The 24244-nt window shown below is 40.7% G+C and overlaps 1 long non-coding RNA gene across 2 annotated transcripts; it reads left to right on the forward strand.

Moving 5' to 3' along the window:
* The first annotated feature begins 659 nt into the window (after window positions 1–659).
* Window positions 660–23910, forward strand: LOC117088758. Of its 2 annotated transcripts, none has more exons than XR_004439305.1 (5): window positions 660–917; window positions 2157–2264; window positions 3191–3256; window positions 8566–8647; window positions 23681–23910. It is a non-coding gene; the product is annotated as an uncharacterized LOC117088758 (long non-coding RNA). The 2 variants fall into 2 exon arrangements; XR_004439304.1 differs by lacking the exon at window positions 23681–23910 and adding an exon at window positions 8971–9227.
* Window positions 23911–24244: the final 334 nt, after the last annotated feature.

Here is a 24244-nt window from a genome sequence, read left to right on the forward strand (position 1 = left end):
TTTTGAGACGTATCCATGTTGTTGTGTGTGGCAACAAACTTTTTACTTTACTAAAGTGATGATATCTTTTAAACCATTCTTTCTACCATCATAATCATTTTGTAAAAGAGAAGGCCTTTTAACCATCAAAAAAGAGAGGATGTGGTCTCCAAGTAAGAACAGTTGTTCTCCAGAATGAGAAATTGGCAATGTCATGCTGACAAAGAGTGGGGAGTCCCTAGGTAAAATAGTATAAACCTCATCACCCAAGGCCAGTCCTTCTCCTGGCCACGAAAGGGGAAGCGCTGCCCCTCACAAAGCCCTGTATGCCTCATTCAGGGAGGGAGAAAAGCAGTCCCTCTTGAGACCTGTTTCCATGGTAACCGGTGAGCAATTGACAATGTGGCTGCAGTTGGGCCTCCTTGAAGGGGAAAAATCTTCAACAGGAACCAGGCCACTGAGAGATGGAAGAAAGGAGAGCTCATACCCAAACCTCACGAGGAGGCTACCAGAATCACTGGACGGTTCCTTTATTGGGAAAACCCCCAGCGACTTTCCAATGAAATGGAGAAGGGAAAAGAGACCTTTCGGAATCAGATGAGTCCATGAACCGGCAGCAGTCAGGGCAGTTGTGACATCACAGAAGGAGGATGGGCCTTAGACAGCCATTACCCTTTAGAATCCTTGCAACTTTGAGCAAGTTCATGAATCTCACTAAGGCTCAGTTTCCTCCATAGAATTAAGCAATATCAGAGCCTCTGCACTGGACAACTCCAGAGGGCACCATTGGGGTTATATTTTATGTTTGCCTAACCTTCACTGCAGTGAGTAGGTGCATGCTTTCTACGATGTCCTGAGGTCTAAAGGGGTAGAGTTCTGTGTGTGGCATTTTAGGCCTGGAAAGGATGGGAGCCTACAAAACCAGAGAAATATTGCAGGTGAGTGAGGGGCTAAGATCCAGATGCCCCCTGCCCTGTTGATCCTCTCCAAGAAAGGAGGCCCCAGATCTCCAGCATCTGAGGCCCTGTGTAAGAGCAAGAGTATCAGCCAATGAATTTCACGCTTTGTGCCCCGTGACTCCCAAGATGGTCTATCAGATCTCCAGGTATTGGAGGTTCCTCTCAGTGACAGCCTGGTGGTACAGCATACCCAGGTTCAAATCCCGGATCTGCCACTTAATAACTAGGAGATCTTGGATGGATTACTTAACCTTCTTATGCCTCATTTACCTCGTGATAATTTATTTTATAGAGTTGCTGCAAGAATCAATGTGAAAATGTACATGAAGTGTTTAGCAAACACAGTAGTGCTCAATAAATGTCAGCTTTGTTGTAACTCTTCAGATTTTCCCTGGGCAAGGTAAAAGCTTTCTTGGAGCCTTTCACTTAATCAGTCCTGCCTCAAACATCCCTTCTGCTGAAACAAGCTGTAATTAATCCACTGTAGATCTGACTCTCCACTAAATGCGGAACAGTGCAAAGGTCTGTAATGAGGATCTTTTTAAAAGTAAAACATATACATCAGTCTCAACATAGGTAAATATCATAATTACCTGGAGAGGAGGTTTACAAAAATGCAGATGACATTTTGGAAAGCCTAATTCAGTAGGTTAGTTTAGAGCTGTGATATTGTGATTTATAATAAATATATATTTGCTCTTGGTCTCTATTCCTGGCACAGAGCTCCTAAAGCCCTTGGAATGTCCTAAGTGGTGAGTTTATGCTAAAGAGGTGACTTTTGGAAAACCTCTAAGGATGGGGGGCGCTGGTTGCCAGGGGAGCCAACCATGTGATTAGAGGGTTAGAACTTTCACCACCCACCTACCTGACCTCCAGGGAAAGGAAAGTGGCTGGAGATTGACTTAATTTGCAATGGGCAATGATTTCATCAATCATGTCTACCTAATGAAGCCTCCACCAAAAAGAAAATCTTAACAGAAGAACTTCAGAGAGCTTCCAGGTTGCTGACCACATGGAGGTCATGCCCAGAGAGGATGTGAAAGCTCCACATCCCTTTTCCATACCTTGCCCTACTTGTCTCTTCCATCTGGCTGTTTCTAAGTTGCATCCTTTATATTAAAGCAATAATGTAGCAAATGAACTTTCTTTGAGTTCTGTGAGCCATTCTAGCAAATGGTCAAACCCTGGGAGGGAATGGTACGAACCTCTGATTTACAGCCATTGGTAAGAAGCACACATGACAACCTGGACTTTCTATCAACATTTGAAGTGGGAGCAGTCTTGTGGGATTGAGCCCTTAACCTGTGGGATCTGCTGGTAAGCCTGGTAAGTGTCAGAATTGAATTGAATCATAAAAAACCCAGTTGGTATCCATAGAGTATTGGTGTGGACCCTACACGTTTGAGCACAGAGGTATTCTGTGTTGAGTGTGCATATAGACAGAAGAAAAGTATGTTCTCTGCTATTCAAAGGCAGAGTTATTTATCTGTGCTGTTTTGTTTTTAAAGATTCCCTGGGTGATCTTAGTGTAGCCAAAATTGAATATTATTGACCTAGAGCAGGAATTGGCAAACTTTTCATGTAAAGGGCCAGTTAGTAAATATTTTAGGCTTTGCAAGCCACCTACATATTTTGCCACATATTCTTTGTTTGTTTAAAAATGTAAAAATAATTCTTAGGTTACAGGCTGTACAAAAACAGGCCATGCCCAGATTTGGCCCACAGGTCGCATTGCTTGTTGATCCCTGGTCTAGAGACCATAGCCCTGGAGGTTCCATGATCTAATATATTTTTTGGTTTCATCTAGAATCCAATTAACACATTTACCCAATACTCCTTTGGCCAAGTTGATGATTCTCCACTATTTGCTTGCCTCACTCTACACTTCTAGCAAGCCACTGCAAGGCTGCATTGCAGCTAAGAGGAAACCCTCATTGAAGGCTGCACAGCAAGGAGTGTTGGCAGAGTAGCTAGGTTTCCACTGGAAGAGCACGAGTCAGCACCATGCTGGGCTCAAGCATGGATATGCACTACTGCTGCCAGAGCATCATAATTTGCAAGCATTTATCGAGTACCCTTCATCTAATTTTCTTCCTGCGGAAACTAGAAATTGCTACACTTGCATGCAATAAACTTCTGGCAGTTAGCCTTCTGCATTGGGACACTACCATTTGGGAGGGAAAAGACCTTTCTGGTGGGTAAAGATAGGGCTTCCAGTTACTGCATTTGTTTTAATACAGCCTATTCCATAGGGCGTTGATGGAGACTCATTATATAACCTTTCGTGGAAAGCTTCTGACTTCTTTCTCAAGGCACAGGTAGGATGTAAAGAGACATCCCCATCATAAGGCACTTGCCCCAGGCTAGGCACTTAACTCTTGACATGTGGCTCTTTAGATTTCATGCTGTAAGTCTCCAGAGGTCTCTCAGGTCCTGCCCAGTGGAAGCAGAAGTCAAGGGAATCAGCTGTTGATCAGCTTTCTTTTGGAGCTTGGGTGCTGAAGATCAGTTCCTCTAACTTTTTGGTGTTTTAGTGTTTCACTCCATCTGCAAGTTTCACCCCATTTCTAGTGTATTGTCCTTTGCAGAAGTGGAGTTTCAGATGGCAGCAACTCCACTTGAAGCCCATATTAAATATGGGAGACCCATTTTCTGCATCATAAGATGGGAACATTTTTATTATACCAGTACTCTTAGGAAGTGGACTGTTCAGAAAAATGATTTGGATTGAAGAGGGCGCACATATAGGTGGAAGAGTTAGTTGTGAAACAAGGGGGAGAATTAAGTAGTTTCTCCACTGAAGGAGGGAGGAAGAAAATAAAAGGAAAGAGGATGGGCATATCCATCAAGATAGACACATGTATGCTCTCCGTGCACTCTCTCTCATACCTATCCCAGTTCTTTCATGTTACAAAATTCACAAAATGCCTGTGTGTACATGAATTTTGGTGGAAACAGTGAAGAAACTGAGCTTCATGCTGACATTGACATAGAGTGGGACAGCTCTAAGGTAGCCTATGTGAATGAGCAATGGAGAAAGAGGAAAAAAACAAAGAGTTAACCCCCAAAAATTGGCTGTGGGTGGTGGCTCATGCCTATAATCCCAGCACTTTGGGAGGCCGAGGCAGGTGAATTTCTTGAGGTCAGGAGTTCAAACCAGCCTGGCTAACATGGTAAAACCCCTGTCTCTACTAAAATACAAAGATTAGCTGGGCATGGTGATGGGTGCCTGTAGTCCCATCTACTAGGGAGGCTGGGGCAGGAGAATTGCTTGAACCCAAGAAGTGGAGATTGCAGTGAGCCAGGATAGTGCCACTGCACTCCAGCATGGATGACAGAGTGAAACTCCATCTCAAACAAACCAACAAAACATCCCCCAAATTATGGAGAGGGCTCCAGACTTTCAAGATCGTGCAGTTAGCTATTGTTTAAAGTTAACTAAATCCCGATCTGATGTTTATTCTCTTATTTTTATTTTTAATTTAATAAGTGCTTCATGTGACTTTTGAGTTATAGGTGACTGCCCTAGCTCACATTTTAGTGCCACAGTAAGTATCAAATGGTAGATTTATTTCTCTTTTTTATAAAAGAAAATCAATAACCAGTTTGCAATGCCTTTGATAGAAATTCAATGACTAACATAAGGTTTTACTTTATCAAGAAGCTGGGATATTGTCAACAGCTATCCAAGTAACTGATTCAAAACCCAATTGTGAAAACATTCACTGGGCACTCTCTGCATGCAAAGCAGTGAGAAGGTGCTGGGAAGAATAAGAGAAATCAGATGCAGTCTCCCTCCTTAGGAGAAATGGCACAAAATAGCATGGTCATGGAACCAGAGCAGTGATTCTGACATGCATTTTACAGACAAACATGGTGGAGGCCATGTGACCTAATCAGCAGGATGGAACTAAAATAGGGCTACCTAGGATTAGACAAACTATGCTGTCGCTGCTGGAGATTCCCAAACTACAGCCTACCAATGTCAGGGCAGGTGGGGGATAAGTGGAGGAGGAATCCCTTCAGCGCACCATTCAAGGGCTTTTAGCTTGAAATAAGCTAATGCTATGAGCAGAATGCCCAGGAAGGGTTTATGAAGGGTATACCATATGCCCAAGATCAAAATCACCTCTTGAGGAGTCCCTCCCAAAGGCTCACAGTCGTCTTCCAAAAGGCTTTTAGAAAAAACTAAAGGATATGTTTTTCCAAGAGCCTGATGTCTTAGTGGCCTGGAAGACATCCTGGCAATTGTCTGGAAAGGAGGCACTGGACCTCTAGCTGTGATGAGATATAGGAATAAGGAGCGGTGGGCTAAGTGTGCATGTAGTATGCAAAATGGAGAGAACAGTAAGTGTGATGAGAAAAGGAGGTGTCTGCCCAAAAGCAAATTTAATTCTCTCCTACTCCTACTGGAGAGAAGAAGAAGGGGTTTGGGGAAAACACAGCAATGCAGCATCCACAGGCACATAGTATATGCTTAATAAATATTTTTTCAAATAATATACAAATATAGAAATAAGGTCTACAAACATCACTTGAGAAGCACAGGATGTGATTCACTCTTCAGAACCAAATTTTATTTATGGTATCACTTTAAAAGGCAGCAGCAGTAGTGCTACTGAGACCATTTCCGCTGGGAGAGAAGTTCTGAGGGCTCTGAAAACTTACAGGAAGAGGCAGGCAAGACTAGAGATTGTGATAAGTAAAGTGATTAACTGAGAGCTGTGTAGTGGGAAAAAGATGTCTCAACTTAGCCAAGGTTCAGAGATAACAGAAGCTTTTTCCCAAATGAAAGGTGACTGAGCGACCGACTATCATTGATTTCAGGAAAAGCTTGCAGACAGAACAGGTAGACTCAGACAGCACTCTCAGGTGAAGACCTCAAGGGAATTCAGCTAGTTGAGGCAGCCCCAAATCCCCATGGGAATCCGGTTCATTTCTGGGAAACTTGAACAAGAACGGATTCATAGATCTCAAAATTGTACAAAGACAAATTTACCAATAAACACAGGAAAAAATAAAATTTCCTAGAAATATCAGCTACCAGCAAATATATTTTCAGGTGTGCTTCAGGTTTAAGGTTTATAAAAGTGTGTTAAGAAATGGAAATATTATTCGTGTGGGTGGTGGTTGTGTTCCTGGGGAAAGAAAGAGAGAGAGAGAATTGCAACTCCAACTCTTTATATATGAGAAAACTGAAAGTTGGAACGATAAAGTGGCTTTCTCAAGGTCTCACACCTATCTGGTAGCAAGTCTTTGTTCATAGCTGCATATAATATATCACCACCTGACATATTATATATTCTTCTAGTTGAATATTCTTTCCATTAAAATTGGGCTTTATTTGCTCACTACAATATTCCCAGAAGCTAGAACAGTGCCTGGCACTAAGGAAATACTTGATAAACATGTGCTGAATGAGGCAATGATTTAAATCTTCGCACTCACATTCAAGTGACGTTTAGATTATACCATCCTGTGAATTCGTGTCCTTTGCAGGGACATGGATGAAGCTGGAAACCATTATTTTCAGCAAACTAACACAAGAACAGAAAATCAAACACTGCATATTCTCACTCATAAGTGGGAGTTGAACAATAAGAACACATGGACACAAGGAGGGGAATATCACAACACAGGGCCTGTCAGGGGATTGGGGGATGGGAGAAGGATAGCATTAGGAGAAATACCTAATGTAGATGATGGGTCAATAGGTGCAGCAAACCACCATGGCACGTGTATACCTGTGTAACAAACCTGCATGTTCTGCACATGTATCCCAGAACTTAAAGTATATTAAAGAAAAAAAAAAAAAAAACAGATTACACCATCCCGTTCTCTAAGTATAGGGGAACTTGCAGCACTCAAATCAACACGTATTTACCAAATACACATCACATGCTTGGCACCGTACTTGTGGGAAGAAGAGATGTATTAGTGAAGACTCTTCCAGAGCAAAATGCAAAAACCCAATCAAAACTAGCTTAAACCTAAAGAGGTGGAGGGGGAATTTGTTGGTTTATATGACTGAAAAGTTCTAGAGTAATACTTCCAGAAATGGCTTGAACTAGAGCACAAACAGGATTATCTGGGCTTTCTTTACTACTCATGGCTCTGCTTTTCTATGCATTGGCTTCACTCTTGGTCATGATTTCTCTAGAAAATAACCCTGGTGCTTCAGGAAAGAAAATTCCTTTATCCTAACAATTCAAGCAAAACTCTAGGTAGGGCTCTTATTGGTCCAGCTTGGATCATGTACCCATTCACGAATGAGTTGCACTGATGCAGTATTTTGCTTAACCAGAGTGGATCAAGTGTCCACCCGTGGAACAGAGATGAAGTCAGCCCCTTCTAAACTACACTGAACTGGACTAAGTGTGATCCTCTAAAAGAAAATTGCAATACTCCATCCAAAAGAGGAGATTTGCTGTAAAGGTTAAGAGCACACACATCCTCCTGCACCCTGCAAAGAGGGGCTGGGGGTCAAAGCATTTAGATGAGTCTCCAAGTCTCAGAAGGTTAACACTCTGTTGGGGGAAAAACACGAATCAATAAGTAATATAAAATAGCACTTCATTAAGATCAAGTATGAGCTCTTATTTATCATGGGCATATTACACTGTATAAAACCATATCAATAATTATAAAGGCTCAACATCCTTTTAATATACAATGTTGTGCTCTGTACAGAGACACCTCTACACCACCTGTGATTGATATTTCTGTATCTGATGCTTGTAAGCTATCAATATGGCACTGCCAGGCAGCCAACAGTTCAGGTTCCGCTTCACTGTTATTTTTTTAGAGTAGTATTCATGCGATTGATGGCCATTTTATTGCTTTTTTGCGTTTAAAAAATAAAAATAAAGAAGAAGAAAAAGATAGTACATGAAATAATTATATCACTGTGTAATAATAATTCTCTTAAATTTCATGTAGCTCAAGCATGGGCGTCACACGGTGAGGGAAAATTAGCAAGTTTCCCTCCTCAGTTGAATGTTCTTTAGACCACATTTGACTAGGAGTTCAAATGTAAAGGAAGACAATGAAAGAATAGATGCTGGACTCTGGAAATGTAATTTTGTTAGCTTTCGTAATAAGTTTGCCTATTGCACGTATTTCTCCCACAACCTTTCGGGACTCAGTTGTCTAGGAATGTGGAGACCTGCCTATCTGTGAATCAGGGTATGAGAGCTATCTAGATCTGTGTTGATTAAACTTTTGTCATTCACTGTGTTTGCTATATTTTCCTAACTCCACTCCTATCACTTAACATTTCCCTTTAACTCCCCTTTTTACTTAAGTATATTTATTTTTAAAGGAAGATCTGTGTCACAAACATAAGTGGAACACTGGTATCTCTGCCATAAATAGAAAGTATCCGAAAAATAAAACAATCTTATTAAATTCCGGATAGATACTGCTGCCAAGCCTCTAAGCCCAAGGCCTGCTCTCTCTTTATTAAGAAAAAATGGCTAGCAAGTATCAGAGAGTTAGTAAAGACATATTAGCACCAAACCTGAACTTTTCCCCTTGCTTTAAAGATAAGAATTGAGAGAGAATTGAAAGGCAGTGACTTCCTCACTGTAAGACATTATTTAATCCCTTGTTCTTGTGCTACCTACAGAGATCCCAGAGCACCACCCATGATGCCAGGCTGGAGGAAGCAGCAGACTAGAGGAATTCAGGACAGATGAGCCAGGAAAGAGGTACTGATGAAGACTTCCCGGAGGCAGTGACACTTGAGCTTGTCCTCACAGGGTTGGAATGGTTTTGACTCTGCTGTGGGAAATGCCATTTGGTAAGGATGCAGGCAGGAATGGGCATGCAGTTAGGTCTGCCTGAAGGACCAGTGGTGCCCAGTCCTGTAGGCATGTCCTCAGGGCCAGGTTATTCATGCAGTGTAGTGGGGAGGAGCAGGGAGCCTCTATTCTGTTGGTTCTTCAATCTTTTATTTTAATCAGTTGCTTCTCACTCCAGTTAATGTTCTTCAGCACAGATCTTTTTCACTAATGGCACAGTTTTCACCTAGGACCCAATGCAGAGCTCACATCCCACCCTCCTTCCCCCATGACAAAGCACTGGCAAACCCTGCCAAAGAAGCTTGGCTGCAAAGCAGTCTGGAACTGGACCCAGGAGCTCACCACCACAGGGAGTGCAGACTGGACAGAATGCATCCTCCATGCCCACAGAGCATGTGCCCAGGATGAATCTCACTGTATCCCAGTTCCTCATGATGGGCCCCAAACCTCTTTTTCACAGTAATAAAGAAAACACACTTTACAAAAAGGCAGTTCATCTATGAACATATTGGCTAGGATAACACATCTTAGAGCTAAATGTGTCACTGTAAATGGACTCATTTTATATCTCCACATACTGTAGATGTTTAAAAAAAGGTACATGCACAGAAACTATGGGAACTGAACTGGAGTATGAGCCAATTACCCTAGACTTTGCTGTAATCTGACTTTTGTGTAGCACATTTTCTTTCTCTAACATTTTCCTTAATGGGGTATGGGGAGTGGAGGCAAAGGAGACAAACTGACAGCAGGGCATTTTATTTAGACCAAATGAAATATATTCAGCCTATCTTAAATTATTTGTCATCATCATGATGTTTTCTAATTTGAAAGTATTTTGCTTGATAATATATAATTGAATATTATATGCAATTAATCATGTCATCGTAGCTCTTCAAATATTTCTCTCTCAATATCTAATTAATTATGAGGTCTTGTCTCTTCCACCTTCAAAATACATCTGGAATTTTTACTTATTCCTATAGTCTAAGTCAATATCCTCTCTCATTAGAAAACAGTGGAAAGCTCCTCCTTGGTCTCCTGCTTTGCATTCTTGTCCTTAAATAATCTATTCTTCAAATAGCAGCCATAGGACTCTTCTAATCCTATCGTTCTCACTCTTAAATCTCTCAGAGGCTCCCCACTGATCTCAAGGTAGAGCCCAATTTCCTTCTAGAATCCTATAAGGCCCCTATCCAGCTTCATCTCTCACCACACACCCTTCCTTGCTCATACTCTGCTGATCTTGAGCTCTGGCCTGGAGACAAGCCTTCTTGTGTGGTGGTTAGACATCCTGGCTCCCCACCTGATTAGCTATATGATCTTGGATGAGTTACTTGCCTCATTGCTGAGGCAGGGGCAATACTGATCCTTACCTCCTAAGCTCATTTTGGAATTATGTGGGTTAAAATGACTTCAACAGGTTTGCACTAGCAAGAGGCTGGAGGGCATTTTAAGATTTTTTTCTCTCTGAGAAAAAGGGACCTTCTTTCCCCAACTCCTTCGTACCTTGGATAGATTCACCAGGAGCTCATCACCACAGTGAATGCTCCACTTTGACCAGATAGAATGCATCCCGAGTGCCCACAGAGAATGTGGCTGTGATGAGTCTCACTGTCAGAACACACCAGTGCAAACCCTACTTACCCTTCAGGTCCTATCTGTTATGGGCTTCATTGTGTTCCCCCCAAAGTTTGTACGCTGAAGCCCTAAACTCCAGTAGTTTAGAATGAAACTGTATTTGAAAAGAAGGTCTTTAAAAGGTGATTAAGTTAAAATGAAGCCACTGGAATGGTTCCTTACTCAATCTTACTGCTGTTTGTCCAAGAAGAGGAAATTTGGACATACAAAGAGATGCCCAGGGATGCATGCGCACGTGTGCATGCAACACACACACACACACACACACACACAGAAAAGCCCATGTGAGTACAGACGGAGAAGACAGATATCTGCAAGCCAAAGAGAGAGTCCTCAGGAAAAAATAAAAAACAAACAACAACAACAACAAAAACCTGCTGACAGCTTGATCTTGGACTTCTAGCCCCTACAAATGTGAGAAAATAAATTTCTAAATTTCTGTTGTTTAAGGTACCCAGACTGTCATATTTTGTTATGGCAACCCTAACAAACTAACACAGATTTGGAGAGTTTGAACTTACCAAGCCTCCACAATTGTGTAAGCCAATTCCTTAAAATATCTGTTACCTAGCTCTATCTATCTATCTATCTATCTATCTATCTATCTATCTATCTATCTATCTCATCTTACTGGTTCTGTTTCTCTAGTGAACCCTAACAAATATACTGTCCTAAGAGTAATTTCCTTAGGAGGGTGCCCTTACCTGAATGGATTCTCCCATCATGGGTCCTTGGGATGTCTGCATGTTTCCTTCCAGCACTGCAGGAACTAATGGTTACATTTGTGATTATATGTTCACCATACATCCACCCATCACACCGTGATGTCCTAGAGTAAATGGCCATGTCTGTTGTTTGCTGCCACACCCCAAGGAACTATCATGTTAAGTTAGTGTTGGATGAATAGATATGGAAGATCCCATGAAGTCAGAAGTTCATATTGTCTGTTTGCTCTTACAACTCACAAGAAAATTAAAAGAACACATCTTTTTGTAGAGCTGATTGATATATTCACCAATATGATTAATGTATTCATCACCCGTCAATCTCTTATTTTAAACCAATGTTTTACTGGGTTTATGCATTCAGTGTGAGAAAAACTTTACTCCAAATCCCTTATTATTATGGCTTCTTGTACCTTAAAGTCATACAGGTGCACTCAATATAAATGTGAGTGGGCGAGGGATGGAGCAGCTGTGATTGACAACAGTGACAATAGACTGTGGAGCAAGAAGCGAGGGGCGTTTGCTGACTGGATTCTATATTTAATATTTCCAAGCAAATGAATTCTGTCACTTCTGTGAGACTTAGCTATGCTTCAGGGCATGACATTTTAGCCATGGTTTTTTCCTTCAGTTTTTTTGCATCTTGGATTGCAAACTTCTGGTTCTTAAATAAAAATAATGCTACATTTTTTATTTGCAAAGTAACCACGTGGGACAGGGGAAAATGCACCAGAGGGGTAACCAAAAGAGTGATCCAGCTGAAACAGATTGTGTGCTTTTCTTTTTTTTTTTTTTTTTTGAGGCAGAGTCTCGCTCTGTCGCCCAGGCTGGAGTGCAGTGATGCAATCTTGGCTCACTGCAAGCTCCGCCTCCCGGGTTCACGCCATTCTCCTGCCTCAGCCTCCTGAGTAGCTGGGACTACAGGCGCCCGCCACCACGCCCGGCTAATTTTTTGTATTTTTAATAGAGAAGGGGTTTCACCGTGGTCTCGATCTCCTGCGTTGTGATTCGCCCGCCTCGGCCTCCCAAAGTGCTGAGATTACAGGCGTGAGCCACCGTGCCCGGCCATGCTTTTCTTAAATACCTTCCTTCTCATTACCTCTATCCTCAATTCTATAATGTCTGCTACAAAGAGGGGATGATTTAGATATTTCTAAAGACTCCCTCCAACAATGGGAGCTTATGACTGAACAGTTGACTCACCTGGCAGGTAAGAAGACCAGTGTTTTCCATGCTGTGTCTCTCAGGATTTGTTTCAAAAGTATTCTCTACCCCGTTCTTCTCTCTCTCTCTTTCTCTCTCTCTCTCTCTCTCTCTCTCTCTCTCACACACACACACACACACACACACAATTATTAAGGATTTATGATATGCCTGGTACTATGATAGATGCTGGGGGAAATATAAGGATAAACAAGAGTTGTCTGTCCTCCTGGAAATGAGAGGCAATGGGCACTGGCATTATTGGGTGATGAGTGCTCTGATAATAGAAGCCCTGGGTCCCCCTGAGTTTACATCATGAGCCCCTCACATAGCACTGTGTGGAGAGAAATCAGGGAAAGCTTCCTGGAGGGAGTGGAGCTTAAGTAAGGTTACTCACTCCTAAGGGAGTGAGGTTCACCAGGTGAAGGTGTTGTAGTGTGTGTGTGAGAGTGTTGGCATGATGATTGGGTGTAAAGGACACGTTCCAGGCAAAAGATTCCAGCCACACTGAGCTCTTCCCTGCTCCCTAATCTTTACCATTTTGATCACTTTAATCATTGGTTCTATCTGGAAACTCTGTCTGTCATCTGTATTAATTCATAGTCCACCCATCCTTCAAGGCTTGGGTAAAATACTCTCCCTTCCAGGAAGCCTTCCCTGATTACCAGAACATCCAGAGCAAGCCTAGGTGATCCTCTCATCACACCAGTGATGAATCACAATAGGCAAGCCACATAAAACAGGCCCCACAGGATAACAAAATATATTCAATAAAATAGCAATACTCAAAAAGTCTGAAAATAATTTATATTATTAGTACATACTCTTAAGAAAATGAAGAAAATCATACAGATGTCACAAGAATTCTTTTTAAAAAATTCTATATTCTTATATTTCTCATATTTAATACCAACCAGTTTCTAACCAAAACATAACCCACTTAGCTCTTTTTTGCTCTCTGGTCACTTTTCTCCACTTCGGTGAGTCATTCTCTCTTTTTTTTTTCAGAATAATCATGGAGGGATGCTAATATGCATGCATTTCCCCTTCATATTCGCATGGGAATTTGTGCTATCAATATCTTACCTGGCTCACCAGGCCAGTGATTCGTGTTTAAGGCAGAGAAGTTCCCAGTTGGAACTTTTAAAACTTCTACCAAGGAAGCTCCCAAAGAACATAAAAAGATTCTCTCTCAGTGAAAAAAACAATGCATTCTCTCTTCATATCCAATTTTTTTCATTATTTACTTAATCAATTATTTAGTATTTGTTGAATATGAACTATGAAAAAGTACAAGAAGAAGCCTTCCTACTCAACTTCAGAGACCTTACGGTTTTGTGAAAATATAAAATTAAGTTTCAGAGGAAGTTACTTTAGGGAAGGCCTTCATTGAAGCTTTTTATTTTTTATTGTTTTATCTTTTCTTCTGAGACATGATCTCACTCCATCATCCAGGCTAAAGTGTAGTAGCAAGATCATGGCTCACTGCGTCCTCAACCTCCAGGGCTGAAGCGATCCTCCCACCTCAGCCTCCCAGGTAGCTGTGACTACAGGCACATGCCACCATGCCTGACTAATTTGTTTTCATTTTTTTGTTTTAGAGATGATGTCCCACTATGTTGGCCAGCCTGGTCTCAAACTCCTGGACTCAGTGCATCTTAATCTTAATCTTAAGAGTGTGCTAGAGAATTGCTTAGAAAACAAAAAGGAGTTAATCAGGCTGAAGTCTATATAAAGTTTAACTAGGTTTGCAGAAGGGGAAAATCTTTTTTTTTTTCTTTTTTCCAGCATTGGTCTATGTCTTTGGGTACTGCCAGACATATTACAAATTCAGGCCACTGATCACAAGAAAAATCAGAAAAGAATTATTAATGCCTTAGAAAAAAATTTCACCTCAGTGAAACAGCCCAGCAAGAGCCTTGTGGCAGCAGGTCAACAGATCATCTCTGTACACAAAGCAGAGCATTTTTCTGATGCAGAATATCAGAACTCCCCAGAAGAGGCCAAACATCAGGCCCATGAATAAAGCTGCTACATAAACACAGGAAAAGCTACTGACCCATAGTTTAAGAAGGAGCTAAAGGTATTCCTTGAAAGTTAAGCAAGCAATACATTTTCTCATTCACAAGAATGACCCATGTTCCCTCATCTTTGATATCAACGCAATTTTGCTTGTCCAGCAGCAAAATAATTATCAAAACTTATGCTAGAAATATTATAAAGAGCTAGCCTGCCTGTTTCAAAATTCCTCCCAAGAGGAATCTACACAGCAATTCAGCATAAGCTATGAATGTTACCAGATTAATTAGATCACATCAGAAAAATTTCAAGTGGGGAAATATAAAAATTCTGATGGAAATTATTCCCAGGAACGCTCTTAATATAGAAAAGTTACCATATGAGGATTGAGATAGTGTGATAATTCATTAATGGCCTGAAAGTCTTCATGGTAAATTGGTACATAACTATAAACACACATAATCTATTCATTATTTCATTCTCAATATCTATGTAGAGTCTAATATGAATTGACAGAGTTTTGGTGCAAGGAACATGGTGGTGAACAAGCAGATAAAATGCTATCTTATGGACATACATTATAGGAAGAGACAGGAAATGTTTTCCTCTATAATGTATGGTCAAGATGGTAATAAAAGGTACAGGGAAAAAATGAAGCAGTGTGAGAGAAAGGGAGGAAAGAAGTTAGGACGGGATGGTTATCTTAGCATACTCCAAAAGGCTTTCTAAGGAAGTTTCATTTTAACAGAGACCTGAATAACTGAAAGAACATGTCATGAGAGGTTTGGAGAAAACATCCCAGATAAATGAAAGGAATGGGAACAGTCTTAGAAATCTGGGGTAATATCATAGAAATAGATGGCTAAACAGGCACTGTGAAGGAAAATGACCCTTGGAAGGGGGAGAAGAAAGAATGTGAGATGTCAACAGACTGGATGGATCATTCTTGTAGATATAAAATATCCCCCAAATAATAAACATGTGACTATGTGAGAGACCTATTGCTGTTTAAATTATCAATAAATGGGATGTGGGGTGGCTCAAACACTAATAGATGACTGTATCAAAAAGGAGCTGTGCTGATAGCATGCATCTCAAAGGAACTGGTATTTAGGGAAGAAGAAAGGGAAAATGGTCTAGAGAAAACAATGAGAAGAAAAAAGAAAATGTTCTATCTCTAGGCTCTGGTCCAAGATTAGAAAATACGAAAAGTCATCACTTGAGAAGCAGACCAATGTGGAAAGCAGTTTCGAGATGTCTCAAAGAACTTAAAGCAGAACTACCATTCAACCCAGCAATTCATTACTAGGTATGTATCCAAAGGAAAAGAAATCATTCTATCAAAAAGACACATGCACTTATATGTTTATTGAAGCACTATTTACAATAGCAAAGTGATGGAATCAGCCCAGGTGTCCATCAGTGTTGGTCTGGATAAAGAAAATGTGGTACATATACACCATGGAATATTATGTAGCCATAAAAAATAATAAAATCATGTTGATTGCAGCAACATAGATAGAGCTGGAGGCCATTACCCTAAGTGAATTAATGCAGGAACAGAAAACCAGATACCACATGTCCTCACTTATAAGTGGGAGCTAAGCATTAGGTACACATGGACATAAAAATGAGAATAACAGACACTGGAAACTATTAAAGGGGAGAGGGAGGAAGGGGGAAAGGATTAAAAATCTACCAATTGGGTACTATCCAAAATATGCCCATGTAACAAACCTGCACATGTATCCCCCGAATCTAAAATAAAAGTTGAAATTATAAAAGAGAAAGGAAAGAGCACCACAAGCTGAGGTGGGAAAAAACTTCAGGAGGTGATGGATATGTCTGTGGCTTTAATGGTGGTAATGGATTTGATATGGTTTGGCTGTTCCCCCACCCAAATCTCACCTTGTATTATAGCTCCCATAATCCCATGTTTCATGGGAGGGACCCAGTGGGAGGTAATTGAATCGTGGGGGTGGGTTTCTCCTGTGCTGTTTAAATCTCATGAGATCTGATGATTTTATAAAAGGACAGTTTCCCTGCACATGCTCTCTTGCCTGCCGTCATGAAGACGTGCCTTTGCCCCTCCTTTGCTTTTTGCCATGATTGTTAGGCCTCCCCAGCCATGTGGAACTGTGAGTCCATTAAACCTCTTTTTCTTTATAAATTACCCAGTCTTGGGTATGTCTTTATTAGCAGCATGAGAACAGACTAATACAGGTTTCATAGGTGTATAATTATCCCCAAACTGGCTATGGTGTACACATTAAATATAGAGAGTTTTATATGTCACAGAAAGAGTTCCACAGGCTACAAATGTGTCAGAATTCCATAGCCTTACATCTATGATCATGGAAAAGATTGGAGTGGATAATTACAAAGAGCCACCAGGACCACACACTGAAAAGATGAAGCATTCCAATGTCTTGCCTTTTCCTCCTTGACCCTTAGCACAGAAGTTAATTGATATCCAGATTTATTAGCTACTCTAATACAAATTTTAGAGGTGGACATGTTACCTAAATGGATATTGAGATTTCAGATTGCAGCTGCACTTTCAACTGATAGAAATGTTAGAAGCTGAAAGATAAAACTGACTTCTCACACCCAACAGTGCATGTCAACTTGGCCAAATGCCTTATACTGCAGTACGAAGGGCACATCACCCACATGCACTGACTTTTCTATTTCGGTGAACAGAAGGGGAAGCAGCACTATCAGATAAGATAACATGATGAATGTTCTTGGACTGCACATGTACTTTGTAAGTCCTGAATCTCTGAAAGTTCCTTGACTTAGCTGAAGACTCAGAAATTGGATGGAACTCGAGTAGGGTATGTGATGTGAAATGAATCAAGTTACCCCCTCCTTCAGTGCCTCAAACACATTGTTCAAACCAATCAGCTTAAATTGCAAAGTGACTTGTCTCATCCAAGCTCACAAGGTTCATGCTTCTCCTTTAAATTTGAAAGACAGATATTGACAGCATGTGAAGAGCCCGGGTTCTTATCACCAATTGTTTCATTAAGAAATTTCATCCCTTGCAAAGGAGTGGGCTGAACATCTGCTGCAGTTAGGAAAATATGGACAAAGAGTAGAACAAACAGAAGGAAAAGAAAATGGAAAGGTGCAAACCTAATCAATACACCTGAGAAGTAATGAGGAAAGGGAGAGAAAGCATAATGAGGAGACTCTAGAGGACATTTTACAGGGCAGACAGTGCCTTCTCACAATTCAAGTAATGATTCACTCTATGTTGGATATTTTTGTGCCTATATTGAATTATGCAGCTTAGTTGTGAGCACCACTAAAAAGGATTCATTAGCAAAGAACTTCATATACATGGAGCCTGAACCAGATAGGAGGCTTATTCAGCTTTCTCCTTGTGCTTATTGAAATCTATTAATTCACTATCAAAAAGAAAAGATAAAATGACCAATGTAACTTCATAGTTAGTATGGGGATAGTTTTCTAGGTTCACTACAATTAGTTTTTATACAGATATGTACCGTGATATGCTCATTTCTGGTTCTCCTGAAACAATATGAACACATGTAGGATAGAAATGCCTTTTTAAATGATATATCACCATTCCTTTTGCCCATCCATGTGTCCTCACTACCAAGAAAGGCTTTCCCAAGACTTTCTGGAAGGGACTATATAAACAGAGACCATGGACATCTCAGCAGGATCCTGGGTAAAAAAAAGACCCCAGGAGCTTCCATGACGTAAGTCATCACGGAAAACATCTGACGAATGCTTCATAAGACCTTTTGGCCTTGATAGAACTCTTGGGAGCTGGGGGACATTTCATGATGAACCCTCATTCCATATTCTGTGATTGAGTTCCTGTTCAGTGGCAAATCATGTTCATTTATTGAAAAAAAAAAGAAATGTATCCTTTAAGTGTGTGTTCTGAGAGCTATGCTTAGTAAACATGTCAGATTCTTGTAAATATGTAATGCACACACACCCACACACCCCTATATTTGTATTCTATTTTTGAAGACTATACTGGAGCCACACATACCAACCTGTTAACAGAGGCTACATTAAAGAATTGAGAGAGAGTCTATAAGGGCAAGAAGCCAAAAGGAGATTTTCATTTTGTTGCAATTTCTATTGTTTGAGGTAAAAGATTTGTGATAGTCAATCATTACTATTAAACTTTTTTAAAAGAGGGGAAAAAACAAGAACACTTTGGATATTCATTTGCAATTATAATCCAATGGATTCTCCAACTAACATGAATTTCTTGGCAGTTACTAGGTAGGACGAGGTGTCAGATGACTCAGCACATAGGTGTGCTCCAGACCACAGTCAACCATTTAAACAAGTAGGAAGTCACTCCCAATCTAGAGAAACTGGGGCCTTTATTTCTTCCTTTCCTTTTCCCTTTTCTTCTTTTCTTCCTCCATTTCACTTGTCTTTTATTCTTTCTTTCCTTAAACTAAATCAGTACAATCACGGTGGCCACTCCAGTTCCCTAACCAGTATTTTTACTGAAAACATAAGTCACATTCAGAGAAACAACACATTCATTCATTAAATATGGAGTCATGGTCCTTCATGGGCAATATGAAAGGCACTGGGGACATGGAGGTAAAGAGGGCTGACTCAGTCCCATGTCCTTGCTCTGATAGAGACTATATTCTACTGCAAATCTAGGTTGAAAATTCTGAGTTGAGAATAGGAAACTTCTAGAACAAAGAAATGTGCTCATCATGATTTGCTAAATTTTGCCTACATGAACGAGTAAAGGAGGCACAGAGTGTCTGCACCAGACACGTCAATCTGCTTGCTACCATAGGAAATTTTGCCTTTTATGCTCCTATCAATGCATACATGGCCTCTGTTCATGCCCTGGTCATGGAGCCAGCACTGTGTGGTTCCATGAACCCCCTTGTGGGCAAGGGGTTATCTATGGTTGGGGCAAGGTTGGCTGAAGTTCTAATAAGCAGCCTGACTGAAAGAAAAGGGTTCTGGGCACACAGATTCTCTCCATCAGAAATCCAGATCTGAAAAGGACTTCGCCAGAAGATAACAGGAAAAAGGGAAGCAACCCTTGGAGCAGGGCTGAGTCCCTCTAATAATAGAGCATTGCAGGGAAGAGCTTTAAATCCTGTGGTAAAGAGCTCAGACTTTGGTGCTCGATATTTTTTTTTCTTTTTCAATGTAATGTCCAGGTTGCCTTTGCCGGAAGACCCTGTAGGTTCCCTCTGTCCTGATGGAGGAAGAAGCACAAACTCAAAGTCAACCAAAAACAAAATTGAATATACATACTGTATTCACATACATGTTGTCTATTTCATGACGGACCCTCATTCCATATTCAGTGAGTTACTGTGTTGTTTCCTTGGATGTTACTTATGTTTTCAATTAAAATATTGGTTAGGTAACTGGAATGGCCATTATAATTGTACTGACTTATTTTAAAGAAGAAAAGTTCTCATTTCCATTTATCAGAATTTAGGAAAATCATGTAAGTATATCTTCTGAGGTAGATAACATCTGAAGGAAAAATAGTCCAGTGATGCCAATTCACTGTTCTTCTTTAGAAACTGAAGAAAGCAATGGGTATGTGACATAATAAAGGATCCCAATTTAGTTTATATAGAACTCGAATTAATAAGAGCAGCTGTTACTTTTGTTTTATTTTAAAAATACCTATCCAGCACTTTGGGAGGCTGAGGTGGATGGATCACCTGAGGTCAAGAGTTCGACCTTGGCCTGGCCAACACAGTGAAACCCTATCTCTGCTAAAACAATAGAAAATTAGCAGGATATGGTGGCATGCGCCTATTGTCCCAGCTACTCAGAAGGCTGAGGCAGGAGAATGGCTTGAATGCAGGAGGCGGAGGTTGCAGTGAGCCGAGACTGTGCCACTCCACAGCCTGGGAAACAAGAGCAAAATTCTGTAAAAAAAAAAAAAAAAAAGAAGAAGAAAGAAAAAGAAAAGGAAAACAAAACAGTACCTATCAAGTTCACCTCCTATGAGGTAGGGCTTAACAACTATTAATCTTCAGTCCTCAAAACTATACCATTCAATTGACACAGCTATTTTCTCCATTGTACGTATGAGAAAACAAAGGCACAGAAAAGTTACATAATTTCCCCAGGGTCAAATAGCTCCTAAGCACCAAAGCTGGAATTCGAACCTGGGTCTGAACCCATACTTTTAACCCGGACACTGCAATGCCTTCGCTACATGTGGGACAATGTTGTATTCTTCCATATCTTCCAAGGTCAAATATAAATAATACCAACCAAAATCTGAGCTCATTTTTTATGGAGGGAAGGAGGCACTGAGCAGGTTACCACAGGTTAGAGAATTTGTTCTTGTGTGAAATCTCCCATGGAATCAACACATTCTTTTATTATCCACCCAGGATGGAACTGGATACACCTCTTACAGGAGACATGATGATATCCAAGATCCATCTCTGCTCTCAGAGTTTGGTTTTCTATTCATATTCCAAAGCTGGCATTAGCAGACTCCAGAAGGGGTCCGTTGCTCAGTTTTTAAAAAGATTTCAAACTTCTACTTAAATCGTTCAGCTTTAAATCATTTTTCTGTTATTCATTCTTCAGAGATTTCTGAGGGATTGCCAATACTTGACTCTGCTTTGACAAAGCTATCCTTGGATATCAGATTAGATAAGATGAGGAATTGTACTTAAAACTCCACATAAGTTAAAAGCCCAGGAGTTTTCGCCAGAAACTTTCTCAAACACGGTTAAATCTCATAGCTTGCAAAGAATGGAGAGAGTTGAGTTTGCCTATACAATAATCCAGTTCATCAATGCTGTGGCTGGGATTACTGAAACCAGCAACAGGAAAATGTTCTACATTATTTCCCCCAAAGAAGCCTATATAGCCAGCAGAAATTCCCTGGGTTATGAGAGGAAAACATTTTATTCTAAATGGAAGTTAACATCAACATTATGACCAGGGATAAAATTTCTATACTTCGTAGATTCTAAAATGAGTATTTTCACCTTTTCACCTCCCAGAAATTGGAATGTATATCATAATCACTGTTGGCCAGGTGTCAGTCATGAGGGAGTTGTCATTGTCTGCATATGGGTGTTAACGTGTGCAGAATGGCTTGCAATGGCTTGCAAAAAACTTTCTGAGACAATGGCAAATTCTCCCACAGTTCATCACCAAGGTGCTTAGTGGTATCAAGCTTGCAGACATTGACAACCCAGGTGAAATATTATTCAAAAGTGCAGGTGCTTTAGGAATGTCCCAACAAATGAATTTCACTTTTATTTCTTTTTCTACAAAGATGTGTCTAAATAAGTTTTAACTAAATTTTAGTAGGTAAAATGTCAAGGTTTTAGGAACATCCCAACACATTTATTTCACTTATATTTCACCTTTCTAATAATGGTATGTCTAAATGTGTTTAAAATAAACGTTTTACCAGGCAAAAAGTCAAAATTCTGAGTGATGAGAAAGCAGTGAGCCTATGTAATTGGCAGTCTTTTTCTTTAAGTATCTTAATCCTACATGACATAATGGTTTCCCTTTAATCAGTGAGGTCTTAGATACAATGAAATATGATAATTATCAGGTAGTATAACATTGTGTTTATGAACTCTGGTTTTGATGGCAGATAAGTTAGGCACAACTTTTGAGCTTGACAACGTATTCTTCCAGTTAATTTCCTCAAATTAGTCATCTCGTAGCCTCAGTTACTCATCTAGAAAATGCAGGTGCCTGTTTCATAGTAGTGATGACAATGAGAGAATGCACATTGGACACTTGGCAGAGGAGCCACAAATGCTTAACCTGTGAGTGGCTCTTGATTGCACATTGGCTTTGGCCAGAGACTCAAAAACATTCCTTTTTTTCCATCTTCCTTGTGAACAGGAGGCTCTCAGAGAACTGTGGTCGGTTTTCTTATCATTTCTGCAAAACCATTTTAGTGGACAGGAAGGAGAAAAATCCTCTAATAAAAAAACGTATCACCAAGTTGAGCATACATAAGCAGTACAACCCTCTCTCCTCACTCTGAAAGATATATTTATAGTTGCAGAGGGCAGCTGAGGTCACCTGGAAGTGGGTGGAAGAAGAGTCAGCTCATCATGGAGTGAACATTAACCAGTTAGAAGCAGGGACCAGGAAGGACTCAGACAGATAATTTCCCCCTCTCTTCTCCATGATGTGGTTCCTCCTTGCGGTCCTTCTAGAAAAGTCCAGAGTGCCAAGCAAATGCACTGACTCCGGGGTCTTGCTGTGCTGCATCGAGGGCACAAAAGTCAGCTAGCATGGGTGAGGTGGAAAGGGGTGAGGGGAGTTCTCCCTGCAAAGTGCCAGGGAGAAGGTTCTGCTGATGTCAGAGAACAATGGAGACAGGGAAGAAGTAGGGAGAGTCAGAGGCACCTCAGATTAGTTTGTTTTTCCTTCCTATAGATTTCTATGTGTTTGAAATCTTTGAGACCTTTTTTCACCTTTGTCTTCTGAAACTCATGAAAATGTTCAGTGTAATGCATTTGTCATCAAGGCAGGTAAAGCACATCTGCAGTCAGCCAAGAATAATGTAGCAATGGTCCAATTGTGTCTGGGTCTGCATTTGACTAGCTGTATCCAGTTCTCCAACCTGGACAAGGTCAGAATGAGTTCCTATCACCAGGCTTTATCAAGTAGCCATGCGTCTGTACAAAAGCAAATCATGCATGTTCACTGCATCATTGTTTGCAATGGTGAAGACTGGGACTGGCCCAAATACTACTGAAAGGGGAATTGATATTTACACTGTGGTGAATTCAAGTAACGCAGCTCCGCGCAAAGCGTTCAGGCAAAACAGCTAGATCCATATGGAGTAACATGGCTAAATTGTACACATTTAGTGACACGTGCACTGTGATATAATTATTTATGTTTGTATTTGTAAATTATATACATGTTCAAACATACTAATATATTTTATACCTTCTAACAAAATTTGAAGACAACAGCTCTCATACATAGTGTTAACCGAAAGGGACACAGTATGTAGCATTTCCTCTAGTAGAGGTATTGGCAAACTTTTTCTATGAAGGACCAAATAGTAAATATTTTCAGCTTTTGGGCCAGACAGTCTCCGTCACAACTGAAAATATTCAACTCTGCCCTGGTAGTGTGAAAGTGGCTGTGGCAATATGTAAAGAAATGCAAGTGACTGAGTTCCAATAAAACTTTATTTACAAAAAGGACTGCCTTTAGAATTTCACCTGTGAGTCATAATTTTTTGATCACTGCTCTGGTAAAATATCATTTGTATAAAAGCCAAAACACACACACAACCTACGTGAAGTTTTCACAACTGTATAAATGTTTAACACTGAATTTGTATTGACAGAAAATGGCAACAGAGTTCATTGCACCAAATTCCTGTTTGACAGCAGTAATGGTCATCTACTTAATGGCTTACACATTACTTTCTCAAACCTTATCTCTCTTGATCCTGATGATGACTGATTTGCTCCAGACGACCACCAGAGTACTCCAGATGACCACCAGAGTAAGTGCCAGAGAATAGGCAAGTAAGCAGGGTAAAAGAAAACTTTATTAACTTGCCAATGTGAAGGAGGGGCGAGGTTCACCCGTCTCCCGCGGTGGAGGCTGACGAAGTCGCTCCGGCGTTCTTCCGTGAGGTTCCTAAGTCCGCACACTAGCAGGGGCCAAGAAGTTCGCGCCGCGCGCCCGCCAGGAGCAGCTTTTATGTCCTGGGCCCGGGAGTGGGTGGGCAATGGGCGGGACATAGGTGGGTCGGGGGCGGGGTGGTAGGCGCGGCTAGGTAGGTTTCGATTTTCTTCGTCAGACCTCAGACTGCGCCTGCGCAGTCGACCTGTGTCTTTCCCGGGCACGGGAAAGTTGACAATGAAGAACCCGGAAATGCGCCATTTTAGTCCCTTTGTTCTTT

The sequence above is a fragment of the Trachypithecus francoisi genome, unplaced genomic scaffold, assembly GCF_009764315.1.
Source record: "Trachypithecus francoisi isolate TF-2019V2 unplaced genomic scaffold, Tfra_2.0 Lachesis_group10, whole genome shotgun sequence".
Classification (NCBI taxonomy): domain Eukaryota; kingdom Metazoa; phylum Chordata; class Mammalia; order Primates; family Cercopithecidae; genus Trachypithecus; species Trachypithecus francoisi.